Source organism: Pteropus alecto, unplaced genomic scaffold, assembly GCF_000325575.1.
Source record: "Pteropus alecto unplaced genomic scaffold, ASM32557v1 scaffold52, whole genome shotgun sequence".
Lineage (NCBI taxonomy): Eukaryota > Metazoa > Chordata > Mammalia > Chiroptera > Pteropodidae > Pteropus > Pteropus alecto.
Window position 1 is genome coordinate 2,097,717 of NW_006433941.1, and position 18,610 is coordinate 2,116,326.

Here is an 18,610-nt window from a genome sequence, read left to right on the forward strand (position 1 = left end):
TGTTTGACCCTTCACTTATATATTTTAATCAGACTTCTATTAAAATCCTATGCTTTATTTTTATTAAAAATACCATTAAACCGTGCTCTAACACAGTGGTCAACAAAATTAAACTGTTTTTTAAGCTGGAAGCCCTAGTATATATATTTTTATTCACAGATCATGTACATGTAACTGTGTCAATCACAATAGGAACAGCAGCAATTACTTTATAAATTATTTAAATGTAAAATAAAAAGTAGTTTTAACTGTTTTTTTTTTTTTCTTATCAAATGGATAGTCTGACATCCACTTTGGGGTAAGTGTACTTCGTTTGAAGGCCATTGCTGTAAGGACTTGGGCCAAACAAGATCTCTCCAGACATTAACATGGGTGGTGGTGGTAAGAGGTATCCTAGATGAACCTGAACTTGGATTCAGAGGTCAACACCGTTTGATGGCATGGATCGCCAGCCATCTGATTGAATAAGCTAATTTGCATGGGAAGAGGGTACCTACAAGGAGGAAATTTGCATTTGGTTGCCTTGGAAGAAGACAGGAAAATGGAGAAAACAATATGATGTCTCTTTACTAATATGACCCCAAGAAGTAAGTCTTATGGCCATAGAGAGAGCAGATACAGGGAGATTTCCACAGGGACTTTAGGGGTATAAGATACTGCTGGTATTAGGGACCTTTTGTTTATTATCTCTCTGCTTGAGCATCATGGAAGAATGCAAGGAATTCTTTCATTCCTCAAGGGTTGGAAGCTTTAGAAACACTGGGAGTCAGCCTCTAAGCAGAGACTCGGCATTTTTACAGAGAGAACTAGGTGTCCCACCAAGTGTCTCTAGGGCCAAATTACTTCTACTTATGGGCTGGAGCAGGAGGACTGCTTATGAATAAATTCTCGACATGTGCCTAAGTCATTCCCAATATTATTTAATTGATGGGGAGATAGAATTCCCATGTTGGGTATATAAAACACAATAAGCCAGTTAGAAATAACATAGTACCTCCTTGATTTTATAGTCAGTCCTGTTCCCTAGCATGGATGCTAGGGCCAGGTACTTAGGGTTTAGTGGCCCATTTATGGCCTGGATGAATGTGGAAAGAAGCATCTGGAGATATAAGGCCATGGAGATAGTAACTGTTCTCAAACCTGTGGCTTCCAAAGAGCAAGTTCAAAATCCATAAGGCTACAAATTTAAAGTTATCATTTCTTTTGCTAAGGAAATCATCACAGTGAGTTTCTTATGTGACCATAGCAGAGGTTGAAAACTGGCCAGATGTAACTTCCCATGAGTTATGTGTGGCCAACATAATGTTTCAAAAAATCTAGTAGAAATATCTTTAGCTGAGGCATGTGTCCTGTGCTTCATCACAACACAAACCACTTCTTCTCTTATAGTGTGCCAGTTCCTCTCCTTTAAGTGGTTTGCCTGGTTCCTGAAATCACTTGAACTTTCAGCACCTGCTTCCTTCTAGTCCCCATTTAACAGTCAGAAGAATGCAAACATGTTAGAAGGAAGGTTCCTATAACCTGGTTAGGAAAAAGAGCACCAGACTGGGACTGTGAAAATGTTCACTTAAAGTGTTAGTTTTCTACCTGGAACGAGTTGCTCTAAACCTCTGTGTTTCAGTTTATTTTATTACGGAGTAGGAGAATCAGCTGTTCTTCCAAAAGCCCCCCTCCCCTTTTTTTCCTTAATGTGCTATAATCTCAGAGTTCTTAATGGTAGTTTAGTAGGCTACTGTGTGTTGTTCTAGAGGTGGTATACAAAGAGAAAATTTGTGTTTGGTTGCCTGGGAAGAAGAAAGGAAAATGGAGAAAAAAACAAGTGATTTCTATTTACTAATATGACCCCAAGAAGTCATATGGCAAAATGAGAATATGCTGGACCAAGAGTCAGGACCCCTGAGTTCCAGTTTTTGCTCTACAACTAGTTCATACTGTAGCCTTAGAAGAAATGTTTTGCTCTTCAAATCATAGAGAAAATGAGGGGCTATGTTTGATGATCTTCAAAGACTTTTCCAGCTCTTTCCTTCAATAATTCCATTTTTCTACATATGAAGGAGAACATATTTTTCTAGTGAGGAGCATTGTTTCTGAAGAGAATTGCTGTTCCATACCCTTGGTCTGGAATTTATTTTACTTATAGATTTTTAAATGCTTCAACTGGATTTATGGTTTTTGTTTTGTTTTTTTTTTTTCTTTTTCTAGCCAAAGACTTTCTATGAAAAGCCGTTGCTGGCAGGACCTTATACAATCTATCCAGTATGTCTGGGAAAACTTTGAAATTCAAGACCTTCCAAGAAGTTAAGATAGTATTATTCCTTAAACTGGAGCTGTAATGGCCCAATAAAAGTATGGCAGCAGTGGATGGAGTGCCCTCTAGGGCAACCTCCACAAGAAGCTTGTGGTGGGTACACTATCAGTTCTCTAATGAGCTGTCTCAAGAAAGATCTTGCTATAAGGTGCTCTTAGCCAGTAGGCAACTAACCCCCACACCTTCCATAGACTTCTGTCCCAGCCTACCCACAGAGAATATTGATCTTTCACTCCCATTAAAAAATCTGGTCCCCAAGGAAGCTCAACACAATTTACAAAGCCTTGTTATGACAATACAATATATACAAAATATGCCATACCATGGGCTGGGAACCCTGATTCCACAATGAAAATAATAGAAGAAAATAGATTTCTCCATCATGTGGAAATAAAGTTTGGATGAGAGGAGGTTTGTGGTGAGCACAAAGAGTGGCTGTTACCGAGGTTATATATGTCAGCCATATCCATTGACACACTCACATGCAGGCCTCTAGCTCTATTGTCATAAAAGAATGCTGAATCCCCAAGAGCATACTTCTCTGTATTTTTGAAGGAAGAAGAGCTCTCCCCTTTCCACTTACAAATGCCAACCCTTTTCACTTACAAATGCTACATGGGGAGATTTAGGCCATCCAGAAAGTAAAAAAAATATGTGAAAATGAAGCTTAAGGGACACAATATTTTTGTGTGTGCATGCATGTGTGTGTGCGTGTGAATATTAAACCTTTTTTAGTAGCTTTTTCCAAGGGAAGACAATGCGGGTAGGAAGACTTAGTTTCCTACTAAACCATCTCTCCACTGCCTACCACTACAGGCTGCTTCAAGTGTCCTGGGTGAAGAAAGGTTTGGGTTCATGGAGACCTTGGGCCATAAGCACCAGTATTACTATAGCTTGCTAAACATGCTAGAGGTGGGGCCGAGAATAAGACAGGGAAAGAAAAACGGGAAAAAAAGAAAACAGTAGGGATGGATTCTGAATTCCCAGTCATCACTGTCATTTGGGAATAGCAATCACCTGTCCTAAGACAGGAGTTAGCAAAATGTATCCTCAGTCATGCAGAGCTGCACCAATGAATCTGGAGCCTTCACATGGAGGGAAGTGATACATCATGAATGAGGCAAACAGCTGACAGCTCACATATAGCAGGGTTTAGGGATGGGAAGAGGGACTTGCCAATGAGTCAAGGTTAAGGAATTGCCTTCAGGCAGATGGGCTAGTTTCTAAGGCCTGGTATTTTTGTGGATAGGAACCCCTTGTGCCACTTGGGTGCTCATTCTATTGGTCAGACCAGAGAGCAAATCCAAGCTCTGTGATTCATTCAGCTCTATTTGTTGAACACATGCAATGTGCCTCATCCCATTCTGGGGATAAGAAAGTGAATGATATAAACAATGCCTCGGTTCTTAAGGACTTTGCATTCCACTGGGGAACAGAGACAAATTAGCAAAAAAAAAAAAAAAACACAAAAGAAAGCATAAGATTATTTCAAACATCAGTATGTACACTGAAGACATCAAAATACAGCAACATGACAGAGAATTCCTGAGGGAGACAGGAAACAACTACCCTGAGCAATGATACCATTTAACAACTAGGTGTCCTTGATGAATTACTCAACTCTGTGAGTCCTTATCCTCAGCTGTAAAATTATGTTTTGGGACATAGTACGTGTCCCATAGTGTTGATATAAAAGATTAACTGAGATAACACATGTACACAGCATGAGGCCTGTGCTATTACAGCTTCAGGTATGTCTGACAGTGATCATGTGAGTAACCTAAAGCCAGAACTGCCCATCTGAATCCTGCTTGGATTCCTGGGCCACAGAAACCATGGGAGATAATAAAATAATCGATTTCTGTTTTAAGCCACTAAGTCTTAGGGTAATTTTTTTATATGGAAATAGATAACTAGAACAAATTACTTTATGTAGGGAGAAACTTCTTTTCATTATTTTCCCTGGAACAGAAAAACTCTTCAAGAAGGGTTTGTTGCCAGAAGCATTTGTTCTAAAATACAGTGTATTCATAACAAATTTGAGGTTTAGTAAGGCCAACAAATCAGGAGATGACTGACATTACTCTTAGTTTCTAAGAGAAGGGGACCCACCACACAGGGAGGGCCATGTGGGGAAGCAGTGGGATTAGTCAAGAGGCAGGAAAGCGGGGAACAATAAAGAGCCTTTACTGTGGTTTCTGTGGGAAGGAACAGGCAAGGCAAGGTAAGCAGATTTAGGATTGGCTAATTTTAATTATTTCAGTGGATCTTGTGTATGCGGACTATCCCAAGTTGTCTGGTACCTTGCCCTGGGGCAGAAAAATAGCGAATTGAGTATGAAAGCCCCATAATAGAGATGGTTGGTGTGTGGGCCTTGGATTGGTTGGTTTACACTTGAAAAGAGGGTGAGTTGTTTATTATTTTTAGGAGTTTGCTAATCCTGAGAGGGGCCCATCCCTCCAGGATCAGCAAGGCCCCAGACGTCAAAGCAGCAGAATACAGAAAATGAAGGATAAGACTAATACAGAATCTCTCTCTCATTATAGAAGACGATATCTGCATCTTACTTTCCCCTGTTCCCTGGTGGTTAGGGCATGGATTTATGATTTAATTGTGACCTCTGGGACTTGAGAGAGAAATCAGCTAGGGAAAAGAGGAGGCTTTGGTTCTGAGAAAGATTTTCTCCTTTGATAAAAGAGGTTCTGCACAAAGAGAAGCCCTCCTGGCTCTTCTTTGGAATGTTTTCATATGAGGACTCCAAGTTTGGAGCTGCCATGTTAGCTTGTGACCATGAGAGGATGACCAAGAGAAAAGACCAAGAGAGTCCCAGAGAAAACAACATGGTAGGCTACATCAGTGAACCCCCATCAACTCTGGAACTTTGCTGTTTAAGCAACATTTCTTTCTTTATTAGGTTACTTGCAGCCAGAGAATAACTAACATACTATGTTGACCAATGATAAACAGCACCACAACAAATCACATATTAATTCCTGGACTCTACTCCTAACTACCATGCTTGAAAGAGAAATTTAGTTTGACTTGCCAAAATAGCCAAAAGTTACTTGAGACCTCATGGTTGAAAACCACCAATTTGCAAAGCATGAGGCAGAGCTCAGTTATGTGAGAGTTTACTTAGGTGGAGAGAAAAAAGACAGATGGGGAATGAAAGTGAATGCTGTAAGCCCCGAAGACAAGAGTCCACTTCTGAGACAGAGGCTGCCTGGTGTTCCTGCCTGGTGTTCACTGTGCTGGGATATACGGAAGCTGTGAGGAGGTATTTTATGTGGTCGCTGGATGCATTTCACACAGGTTACTGGGAACATATAGGATTCATGTGAGCATTCTTCTGTTGGTCCCAGCAGCATCTACCAGAGGGATAGGGAGGAGTTGAGGTAACATGAAATAAGAACAAAGAGAAGAAAGATGATAAACATGTCATTTTAATTGGTGAAGTAAGGATGTGGGCTATAAAATTTCAGTCTACTGAAAAGAGGTGGAATAAATGGTGTCTCAATCCTCCAGAGTACATTTTTTTTTTAATAGAACATCACATGGATGTATTGAAAACCAGTGTTTTATGTTAAGTGAAATATTATTATCTTGAAATTGCAATCTGTTGGCCAGTGGAAAAAAAATGCTATAAAAAAAGAAGTAAAAGCAGAATTAGTTAAACTCCGGTGATTAGGATACCCATGACTAGACCACTATCAGAATTCTTCCTGGACTGAGTCTATTGATTATCTTCAGTAGATGATTGGGGTAGTGTGATGTATTTTTCCCCTATGCTGGAGGATTTTTTTTCCATCTGCACTGTTTAGTTATTTCATTTGTTTCTGTATCTGTCCTACTTGCTCCCTCTCTCCACATTTGCCTCATTCACCCCTTCATTCCATATACTTAAAGCTAATAAGTTTCAGACACAGACACTCGGGATATAGCATTGGATAAAACAGGCATTATTTCCTATATGAAACTATGCCTTTGGTCCCAAGTGACTAGTTTATTGCTTAGATAAACATAAACACATCATCGTTATTTCCAGTTTAATTGCTTTGGTAGTGGTCATACTGCCCCCAGATTCCTACCCCTCTCTCCTTGGTAGGTGCCATATTTTTCATTTCTACTTTGGCTACAAAGTCCTAGGAAGAGGGGAGCTCAGATGAAACCAGAACTTCATGGTGTCCTACACCCACAAAACAAATATAATTGAGACAAGAGTTTTAATTTGTTTAAATCTCCTTATACCACTACACATTTTGTTTCCCTTTATCCATTTTGCCACATGGCCAAGGAATCGGGATTGGATAAATTCTAGCTCAAGAACATGTCATGTACCTCCCATAGAAGTAAAAAAAAAAAAAAAAATCTTAGGTAGGGGTAGGGGCATGTACTATAGTGACAGTAGGGCAAAGACATAAAATGCCAGTGTTTTTGTTTTCCTTCCCTCCTGGGATGTGTAGGGGAGAAAAAATACTTTTTTTTCCTACCTTTATCAGTCCTTGTCTGAGACAACCCCCGCCCCTCGGCCCCGTGATAAAAAGCAGATTAACAGGAGAAACACAAGCAGAAGTTTAATAATACACGTACCTCCTGTGAACATGCAAAAGGCCCAGGAAAACAGAGTAACTCTGAAATGTCTCAAACCACCAAGTTAAATACCATCTCCAGCTAAAGACAAAAGATGTTGGGTGAGGAGGAGTCTATTATGGTAGATGACCAAGAAAAGTATAGTAAACAAGAATAAGGTTGTCATGCATACTAAAATTCATGCCTTCTCAATTGATGAGTTTCCAAAGATTTAGTCATGCCTTCTTCCTGGTACAGAGAGGAGGACACCTTTAAAAATAGAAATTTTCCTTATAAATGTAAATTTCCCTCACAAAAGTGTAATTTCTGTTTTCAGAGCTTCTTCCAGGTCTGTTGTTGCTTAAATAAATTTTAAAAAAAAAAGCTCAAGATAATTCTTATGCCACAGAGGCATATTTTGGAGTAGCAAATTCTGCTGCTCTTCAGATGAAACCTGAGGGGAGAGGCAGAAAATGTGGACAAAACATCCTGATAAGCAGTTTGTATTTGCTGATTGAGAGCAGAGCCAGGGGACAGTGGTAGGCTACCAGGAAGAACCACGCGTGCTGCCTACTGCCATACCCATAAAAGCATGGCCATGATGGTCTCAAAGAGGAGGCTGAATGTAAGGCAAAGGAAGAGGGAGGGCCAAGATAGTTCAGTACTCAGTACATTTCTTCATACCCATATACTAGTTATCCAGAAGCTCCTTGATGAAGCTGAAGGGTAGCAGAATATGCTACCCCAGAATATGCCTCTTTAACATAGGTTATTTTGAGCTTATTATTTTTAAGAAATAGCAGACACAGGAGAAGCTTTGAAAACAGAGTAGAGTTTATTCTTTTGTAAGGGAAATTAACATTTATAAGGACAATCTCCATTTATAAGGGTGTCTCCTTCTCTACATCAAGAAGAGAAAGTTGATTCTAAATCACAAAAAACTATTACCAATGGGAGTCACCCTACTTAAATCTGTATAACAACCTTACCCTTGTTTATTGTGTTTGTTTTTTTTTTTCTGATAATCTCCTACATCTGATAAACTCAACATCCTTCTTCAGTCTTTAGCTGAAGAGGTATTTAACACTATAGACTGGGCCATTTCAGGAAGTTTAACTTAGTTTTCCTAATTCTCTCCCATATATATAGAAGGAATACATGTTATTAAACTTCAATTTGTTTTTCTCTTGTTAATCTGTCTTATTACAGAGATGGGGGTGTGAAAGGGCAGAACCTAGAAGGATAGAGGTAAAATGATTTTTCCTCCCCTAATAGACAAAGAACATAATCATAGAAACCAGAAGACACAGAGCATGACACAGGGTACAGAAAGCAGTAAATAGGAAGCCAGCAGGCCTGCCAGTGGGCCATCTTGGCATGCAGCAATGTGACCCAATTGAGCAACCTAAACCAAGGGATGGAGAGAGGAGGGGCTGGGAGCCAGCAGGATTGTTGGTCTTAGGAGAACCAAGGTGGGACCAAGTCAACCAAAAAGAACTCTGAGTGTACCAGCTATTACACCCACAAAAGAGGGAGCCAAAGGACACCACCATAGAGACAGAGGACCTGGGGTAACCCCAGGACCTGGATGTATATGGGGACTGAGCCTTCTCTCCACTGCTGAAACAGGTCACTCAGACCACCATGGGTGCCCAGATGCCGTGGAGGAAAAAGCAGAAAGAGGGAGAAAAAAAATCTAAAACTCTGGGAATTTTTCTTAAAAAAATCCAGCATGCTCCATACTATTTAATTAAAAAGAAACTAAAATGTCGTTAAATGGTAAGATTAAGTCTTGACTTTTCTCCCTTACCCTCTGCCTTTAATCAGCAGAGTAGAGCTGGTGGCAATAAGAATTTTTCTTATCTGAGTAGAGTGTGTTAAATTTCAGCCCTGCTTCATATATAATCAATGAATACCTACTAAAGCAGGCTTATGCCAGATGTGGTCCACTGGCCAGCTCCCAGGTTATATTGACACTGCTGATCAGGGGACTTTGAGGGTCACCATCATAGAGTGTTTCAACTGAGCCTGTCTCTAGAGATATGCAGGTCTATAGACAGCAGGAAGCCTAAGCAGCCTGAAAGCAAGGTAGACCCTCCAATCACCGGTGATTTATCTGGAAGATACCTCTCCTGTTAACGTGGGCTCAACCACAGAGCTGATGCATTAATGACCACTGAAGATTTCAGCTTAGTTGCACTGCAGCCCAGAATCTGTGGCTAAAAATAGTAGTAGTGACTAATTGCTCCAATGCTTAAAGTCCTACATATCTATCATACCAGTGTTAAGAAAATAAAGAACCTGGCCCTATTCCTGATCCATAAATATACAGAATACAAAAGCCACATGGTCTCCTGAAGTTTATTTGCTCATTGACATTAGGTCAGTATTATTCTCTCTGTGGAGACTCAGGAATGGAGTTGGTTGGACCAGGTAAAGTGTGGTTATTCTACACTTTAATACCACTTAAAGTTATACCACACTTTAATACCACTTAAATACCACAAAAAAAATTATGCTCTCTAGGGTCACTGAAGATCAGGGATGCGTGTTTTTTTTGTTTTGTTTTTTTGTTTTTGATAAGTATGAGTCACTGCCCAGGTGGACAAGGAGAATAAAAGAGCAACTGAAGAAATCTGTTGGGGGTAGGAAGTGGGGAGAGGGTTCTGGCAGTAAAGGGGTTCTGATTAGAGCAGAAGGACTGCAGCTGTGGTAGTATCTGGCCAACATTCATGTTCTAAAAGGAAACCCTGAAAACCAGAGCAGGAACATGGTGAACAATCACGGGATAGGCTCTAGCAGCGATCTCCAACATTCTTTGGCACCAGGGATCGATGCTCTTATGAGAATCTAATGCCTGATGATCTGAGGTGGAGCAGAGGTGGTGATGCTAGTGCTGGGGAAAGGCTGCAAATACAGATGAAGCTTTGCTCGCTTGCCTACCGCTCATCTCCCGATGTGCGGCCTGGTTCATAACAGGCCACGGACCGGTACTGGTCTGTGGCCCAGGGTTGGGGACCCTTGGTCTAAGGCATCCCTTTACATTATACTCTTTTTCGAGCATACCTGGGATAAAGCCTAACCCTTCATAAGTCATGTGTCGAGGCATCAAAGCATCATACTTGGGGGTCGGGAAGGGGGAGATAGGTTGTTAGTGCCGAGCTGATCAAGAAAGGAAGGTTTCGGTAGTGAAATGCCCAGTTGGAAGAATGCACAAGAGGCCGACATGAGAATGAAATGGCAGGCACTAACTTTTTTGTGGGGAGCACACTTCTGTTGTGGGAAGTGCAGTCTATTGCAGGGAGCGTGCTTCTGCTTCTGCTCTTCTTCTGCTCCCCTTCTTGTGCTCTCCAGGGGACCGCATGGCTCCACTTATATCGGAGTATAATAGTAGCATTCAGACACACATGCATAATACAATAAGCTGAATTATGTTTAAATATTTTAGGTGCAGGTGCCCTACTATTCTAATGTAACATTCTAAATCTGGGGTCTTATTCTTAACCGTGAGCCTAGATCACAGTCAGACCTGAGACCCACCAGGCCTGGGACTCACAGAGGTAGATATAGATACTGTTACTCCATACATGGTTGGGAGTTCAGTACCATAAGCCATTATTGGAGATCTTGTTAGTAGTGCAGAATCTCAAGCTTCATCCTAGACTACTCATTAGCATCTGCCTTTTAGCACATTAAAGTTTGAGAAGCACTGCTCTAGCTCTTTGGTTCTACCCCTAAGTCACACCTTATAACCATCTGGGCAAATTTTTTAAGGTGTATCTAAGAGTAAAACCCAAGCATTACCATTATTTTTTAAGTGCTTCATGATTATAATGTACAGCCAGAAATGATCAGTGGTTCTCAAACATCAGCGAGCATCAGATTTACTTGGAAAGCTTTTAAAGCACAGAGCTTTGGAGCCTGCCCTAGAGTCTCTGATTTAGTAGGTTTGCAGTGAAGCCTGAGAATTTGCATTTCTAACAAGTTTCCAAGGGATGCTGAAGATGCTGGTTCTGGGACCACACTTTTGAGTACCATTTCTCATCAAACATGGTTCCTGAAGTTCTCAAACAACAGCATCGACATCACCTGGGGCCTTATTACAGATGTAAATCGTCAGGCTCCACACCTGATCTACTGACTGAGAAACTCTGGGGGTGGGGGTCCAGCAATAGAGTTTAACAAGCCCTCCTGATAATTCTGATGCACACTAAAATTTAGGAACCACTGGTCTGGCTATTTAGCTCCAAGCTCCTGAGTAGTCAGCAATTGGAAGCAGATAAAAAACTATGTTTTTCTACCTATTCCTTATGTGTTTTGACCTATATAAATAAAGCTTCATTTTGTACCTGACTGCTTAATGACAGAAAATCTTGAGCTCTGGCCAGACCCTCTGGATGTTTGGTCACTAAGGGCAAGGAGCAGTAAGAGCAATTATTCAAACATATACATTATCTACATATATATGAATGTATATATAAATAATATACCCATTTTTACACAAATACACATACATATACATACACATACAAATATATATACTTCAACTTGAAATTTCACAGTGAGTCACATCAACCCTGGCAGGTAAGTAGAAGAGATATTAGCTTCCACTTTATAGGTGTCTCTCTGAAAAATTAAGTATAGTAGATAATGCTAACTCTACTCATTACCCATTTCCCTATTCCTCCTGCCTATCAGAAGCCCAGTATTGTTCAGGAATATACCTTCTTCCTTATAATTTAGAAGAAATTGATGAGCTAATTCTAATTATCCTTACTGATTTTTCGACATTGACAGTCTGAAGAAATCTTTTAAATATACCTGCTACCGCCCCACAGGTTGATTTGATTGGTCTGATGTGTGCTGTGTGCATTGTGAGAGTTAAAAGTTACTCAGGTGATTCTGATATGCAGTCTAGGAGTCACTACTGGTCTAAGCCAATCATAGTAATCCCCTCCTTTCTACTAGTGATTGATTAAAGGAGGACTTGTGATGGGCTTCTGGCCAATTAGTCATGCTAAAGAGCTACTGGGAAAAGTTTTTTTCTGTTCTTAGGTCAGTAGAATGAGTCATTTTACTGCTCTGGATGTTCTTGGATCTAAATGTGATGGCCAAAGCCACTGCAGCCATCCTGCTGTCATCCTGAGGATGAACCTAACACTCAGAGAAGGTCAAAGCCAAGGAAACTACAGAGAAGCATATGTAGAGCCTAAGCCAGCACTCCTGAACCTGCCCATTTCATACAACTTGTAGTGTATGAGATGCTTAATCTTATTATTTATATTCGGTTGAATTAGGGTTATCTATAACTGCCTACCAAAGGCATCCTAGCAGAAACATTAATGCAGCTAAAGTCATACACTTAAGACAAATGTGGATTCAGGTGTTCTGATTTCAGCTCCCAGGCTTTTTTCACAAAATCATACTGTTTCTTCATAGAACTCTGAGCAGGATCTGTTTACCAGAAAACTTCCCAGGGTGCTGCTTTGGGCTAGCAATTAGAATAGAGAACTACTACCATTGCTTCTTAGGAATTAAATTTTCTTGTTCTTATAAAAGTTAATCGGTTAATTTTATGTGTCACCTTGATTAGGCAAAAGGATGCCCAATGAGCTGGTAAAATGTTATTTCTGGGTGTATTTGTATAATATTTTGGAAGAGACTAGTATTTGAATTAGTAGACTGAGTTAAGATTTTGCTAACCAATACAACTGACATTATCCAATCCACTGAGGGTCTGAGTAGGAAAAAAAAAAAGACAGAAGAAGGGTGAATTTGCTCTCTGCCTGAGCTGCTATATCTATATTTTACTACTCTTGGACACTAATATTCCTGGTTCTCAGTCCTCAGGACTTAGGCTAGGACTTAAACAACATCAGCTCCCCTGGCTCTCAAGCCTTGACCCTCAAGACTGAATTACACCACAACTTTCCTGGATCTCCAGCTTGCAAATGGCAGAACTTCGGACTTCTCTGTCTCTATTATTATATAAGCCAATTCCTATAATAAATCTCTCTTTTTATGTATATTTATATCTGTTTATGTCTGTATCTATTTCCTGTTGGTTCTTTTTCTTTGGAGATATAAAAAGTGTTTTGGGTTTGTTCACTAGCAACTTCCCAACCAAACAGATTAAACTGAGGGTGGGGTAGGGAGTGTAATGGTGGAGAATCACATATTTCATTTGTCTAGACCTGTAATTGAGCATTCTATTTAAATTGAGGAATAACTAAGTCACTTAACAGAATTAATGAGGAGAGAAGGCCTTTGGGAGCCAGGTGTTAAAGATGCAGGCACTTTTCTGGATACACTAGAAGGAATGGTTTACTCTGGAAGAATCAAATAATTAGAAAAGGCTGTGTTAATTTCAGGCTTCCTTAGAAACACCAGGGAATGAAGTGCCTCAGTGGATAGAGTCAGTAGAAAATGAATACATTAGTGGAGAGAATGAGTGATACAGAAGAATCTAATGGGCAAGTAGGAAGAGGAAAGTTTTTAACATGAGTCAGTTTGTCAGAAGATGAAGCCAGCTGTGATGTGTGACATTTTTCTCTCTTATAAGAATAATCTATTGTATTCCTGGTGGTATTCATTTTAAAGATGATACACTGGTTGTTTAAAAATATGCAAAGCATGAAGCTCTGCACTGAATCTGTCAATGTGGGTCTAACAGCCAAATAAAATAAAAATAGAGTATATATACAATGGGAAGGATGAATTAACCATTCAGATAATGGTGTTGATTTTGTATTTTGTTTAACTGAGATGATGGTGAAATATGAAGGAAATAGAACAGATTATTGATCAGTTGATCTTGTCTAATTAAGATAGGTGAAAAACCAAATTGGTCATAAAACCAATTCGTCATAAAAGCTATTTGGTGTACTCATCATTTCAATATCCAATTAGATCAATGTTCATTAATCCAATCCATTCTTCAATACTCTACAAATAAATAACTAAATGGGCACCCCATCTCCCTCTACACTCCAATTTTTTCATCTACAAAGGGAATGTGAATCTAACAAAATTTATAGAATGCGCACAAAGCATATTTGGTAAAGATGTTTACCTCATTTGCCAGTATTGAGGTGTCAAGTATCCAGCCATAATTGTTATCATTAGCCCATAAAATTAATTTCAAGGTTAAGACCATCCATTAGGCTAAGAAATAAATTATCATTCTATGGCCATGCTACCCTGAACAAGCCTGATCTCACCTGATCTTCGAAGCTAAGCAGAGTTGAGTCTGATTAGTACTTGGAGGGGAGACCACCTAGGAAGACCAAGTGTTGTAGGCATAAAAAAAATAAATCAATAAGGGATTGTAAGTTGACAAGTTCCTTGCAATCTGTGAGGTCAACCAAGGGCTGCCTTGCCTAAAAAATAAAATAATGAAATCACTTATCTAATGAGACCTGTGAGAAAAAAGAAAAGCAACTCCTTGTGTCTTGGAGCAGTCTGGATTCTCTAGGTCTTAATGTTAGGAACTGTGTTGGCAAGAAGAAATAAAACAACTTATCCATGTACAGGCATGTTTCTGGTGGCCTTTAACTCAAGGATATTGACACTGGTTAGATAGAAGATAAGTGAAAAATTCATCCAAAGTGCCAAATATTTCTAAATAAGTGTTTAGAACCTTACTAGGAAAACAAACAAACAAACAAACAAACTGGATTTGTAAGAGAATGTTTACTTCAGCGTCAGGTTAACTGAGGAGTGGTTGTCCTTGATCACTCTTTCAGGTTTTGTAACTATCTTTATAGAGTCCTCTCCTTTTGACCAGATTTTCATGGCCTTTCCCCAATGGAATTATTTTTGGTTGTTCACAAATGCTCTACAAGTCAACCAAAATGGTTGATTTGTCAGTCTATTCTAATGTTGACTCACCAAAAACCCTACTGAACTAATTCCTTAATTACACCACCTTTACAGGAGCTTAAAGATCATCTCATCCAACTATGCTATTATACTCAAGATGAAATGGAAGGAAGCCCATAGGTCAAATGTATTGTCCGAAGTTACCCAAGTAGTTAGCAGCAGATCAGGGTCTACAACCCAGTTTTCTGAGCTCCTAATTCAGTGCTCTCTCCATGTTCATTCAGCTAGTCAAATCTGTTAAGTTATAAAGTAGCAATTTTATCTATCGAAACAAGTCAATTTGATGAGCATTACTTGATATGTTACATATAACTAAATTTCAGAGAACTGCATATTGAGAATTTTCATTAATAATCTAAACATTATGTGTGTTCAACAGACTTTTTGATTGCCTCCTATATTTTTTATTTCCTCTTAAACTTTTTGACCTCCTATATACTTAATAAATATTAAAGAGACAATAGTCTAGTAGGAAGCTCAGATGTATACATAAATAATGATTTTAAATAAAAATTTTAAGAAGTTAGCCAATATCTTCAAATGGTACAAAATAAGCAGCTCTGAAAATAGGGAAAACCTCAAATGGAAGAGATGACATTTGCCCTGAGAGATGGCAGGGATTTGGATAATAAGAGAAAGAAAGGGCAATTTAGCTGGAGAGAATATTGTGAGTAGAAGCAAGTTGTTCTAAAACAGAGTGTTAGCTGTTGGTGTGTAAACATACTAGAAACAGGAAATGGTGGAACAGTGAGTCTCTGCCATTTACATACTCTGACCCCCCACCCCATCCCCCAACATTTACTATCTTACCTTGGTGAACTTTGCAGGAAGTTAGCTTCACCAAATATTCTTAGCTGGCACATTACCCTTTCTTAAACTCCTGGGAATAGTTAAAATACTTACCTCAGGATTGTTATGAATTTTAATTTACATAAAGTATCAACCCATTTTATGTGATCTACTTACAGAAATACTGAGAATTTAATTACAGAATACTAGTCAATATAAATCTCTAGAAATAATAAAGGGAAGTAACCCCCACTCACCTCACTTAGGACCACTGGCATGTTATCCCTTCCCTGGGTTGGTGGGAAAGGCTTGAGGACTGAAACACCCTGATTTCTTCAGTCATTCATTTTTCCCAGAATGCCACACAAATTCTACTGCTGACAAGGCCTACATGGGGCTTCCTCTGGGATCCAGGTGCCTCCTCTCTTCCTTAGAGCTAAGCTACCCAGATGAGAGCCTGAGTCATAGACTTGAGCAGGACAGCCACAGGTTCTGACCAGCTAAACTGTCCTCAGCATATGCTGCCCAGATGTCTGTCTGGCCACTTCCTTCTAAGCCCACTTTTTCACCTAATTACATGTTCCTAGAATCCTCTCTAGCCTCACTGTATTTCCTAGGCTCTTGTGTCTGACTTATTTTCTCTCTAGCTTCAGATCTACTGTAAGTCACCATCATCTTTTTGGGTTGACTTTGATCTTCCTTGGGCCTTTTGTCTTGGCCCCAGCCTGTCTTTAGTATACTGTCTATTTCATTGCTGTTAAAATAGTCCAATATGATCATTAATACAAAGTAGCTTTCATTTCTAGTTCTTCTCAATTTGCTCAATTTTAGTGTTTTTACCGGAAGTCCACCCAGCCCTTTTCCCCACGTTGGAAGGAAAATGTGAAGAATTAAAGTATTTTATACGATATGGAGATGTACAGAAAAGCTATATACTGGCTTGGCCTAGCTGTGGTCTTCTGTAAATGTATTATCAAAGAAGGTCTCTAAACTGAGCTTCTCTTTGTGATTAGCCAGTCCATTTTTCCCAACTATCTTAGCAGTTACACATGAGCCCTCATACTTTTTCACTTCTGTCCATTTTATTAAATCAGAAGAAATATGTGATCTTATGCAGATCATAGGCCTGTACCAAATCTGAGGGTGGGAAGATATTTTTAAAACCCTTTTTAAAGCTCAGAAGTATAACTTTCCAACTTAACTAGAATTGATCTCTCAGTGGCATATATAATAAGGAAATTGCTGAGGAAAGGATGTGGATAAATTTTTTTTTAGACAATTTCTATGTTAGCATCTAAATTTACAGACATATATTGAGATTTATGGATCTAGTTCTTTTTTTTCTTCTGTTTTTTTTAAGATAATGCACATAAACATCTAAAATAGTGTCTGATAAATACATACTTAGTTGGCACTATTAAGTCATTCTGCACTGCTGTTTAGATGGTGAAACAGGGGCAACAAGGCTTAGGAATGGCCTCTTTCTCATGTTTACAGTATTCCTAAGAGAAATTAAACATGTGCCCAAGTTACCTAAGCAGGGATAAGTAAGTATCATAGGAAGGGCAGTATTTGTTGATTCATTTTTTGGGATCTTCATGCTCAGGAAGCAATGTGGAAAGGGGAATCCTCTGCCCTGGCTTAGCAGTCCTCCCATTCTGAAGTATGAAAGGCCACATGATTCAGCTTTACAATTCTCAATGGTCAATGATGAGGAAATTGGGACAAAGACCAGATATTGTAATACCTAGGCTTAAAGGGCTTTCCACGTTGTCAGCACTCATTTTGTGAACTCCTGGCCAGTCATCATCTAACCATAAAAGAGGATCCTCAAAACCCCATTTTTTGGTCTGACACAGCTTACTGTCTTGAGAGTAGGGATATGTCTCATTAAATAATTCCGACAAAATACTGTTATCTAATTTTCAGTGTGTTAAAGTGCATGGGATTATTTGCATCTGCATTTTGCAGAGGATTTGATCACTTGACTGCATTTCTTAATTTAGAAACCTGTTGTCTCTCCACTCCATCTTTTTCCTGCCCTTATTGAGAGAAAAGAGATATGTACGAACATGTGTCCAATAGGCAGATGCATCCTGCTTAGCAGGAAGAGACCATTCAGAAGCACTGAACTAGACATTGGAATTCGTATGGTTAAAAACTTAAACCAGTGGTAATATACTAGATATTTACTATCACATCAGTTTTCACTTTCTTTTTTTGTTATAGAGTACTATGCACCAAAAGAGGTAGAGGTAGATTTCATTTATCCAATCTGATATGACTCTATACTGACTGTACTCACTGCCTCAGATACCAGCCTGAGTCCTAACCTCAGTAGACCCATTGTCCCAGACCACAGGATGTGTGCATTCCTAAAGACGAGAATTTCATTTAAATCTTGAGTGTTACCGGAGATGCCCTGGGAGGTAAACAGAAGTTTCTTTTTCCATTTACACCTAACGGGTGTCCAAAAAGAAAGCTTGGGCAGCCGATGTTCCCTGAAATTCTAGCAACAGTAAACTGAACACAATCAGAGAGAAAGGGGTATCAGTAATCTCTATTTTTACTTGGCTAATTTGGTCTCCTGCTACTATCGAATTCTGAAACGTTGCACTTCCAGCCTTGGCCTAGAGCATTTTTAGTTCAGTTTCATAATTTCTTAAAAAAGAAAAAAAAAAAACCATTATGCCTCCACCTCCTCCTCCCTTTTAGACTCAACACTCTCCCTGCTCTCCAGCCCCCGCCCACACGCCGCCTTAGCTACTGCTGCTCTGAGATAAGGCTATGGTATTTTCTCCATCATCCCCCAATCATACATTATCATAAGAAAGTGCCAGGCATCCATCAGCCCACAGCCCCTGATTTATGCTCAAAGTTCAGATTATCTATTCTGCTCCAAATCCCTTCAAACAGCCAACCTGATCAAAGCGAATCACATCCACCCGATAAAATTCGAATATAGCTCCGTGCAATAGCATGAAAGGCAGGATTTTTTTTTAATCTCCAAATTGCTTCAACCTCCTCATTTTGTCAGGAATTGTTCTTTATCCACAGCGCAGG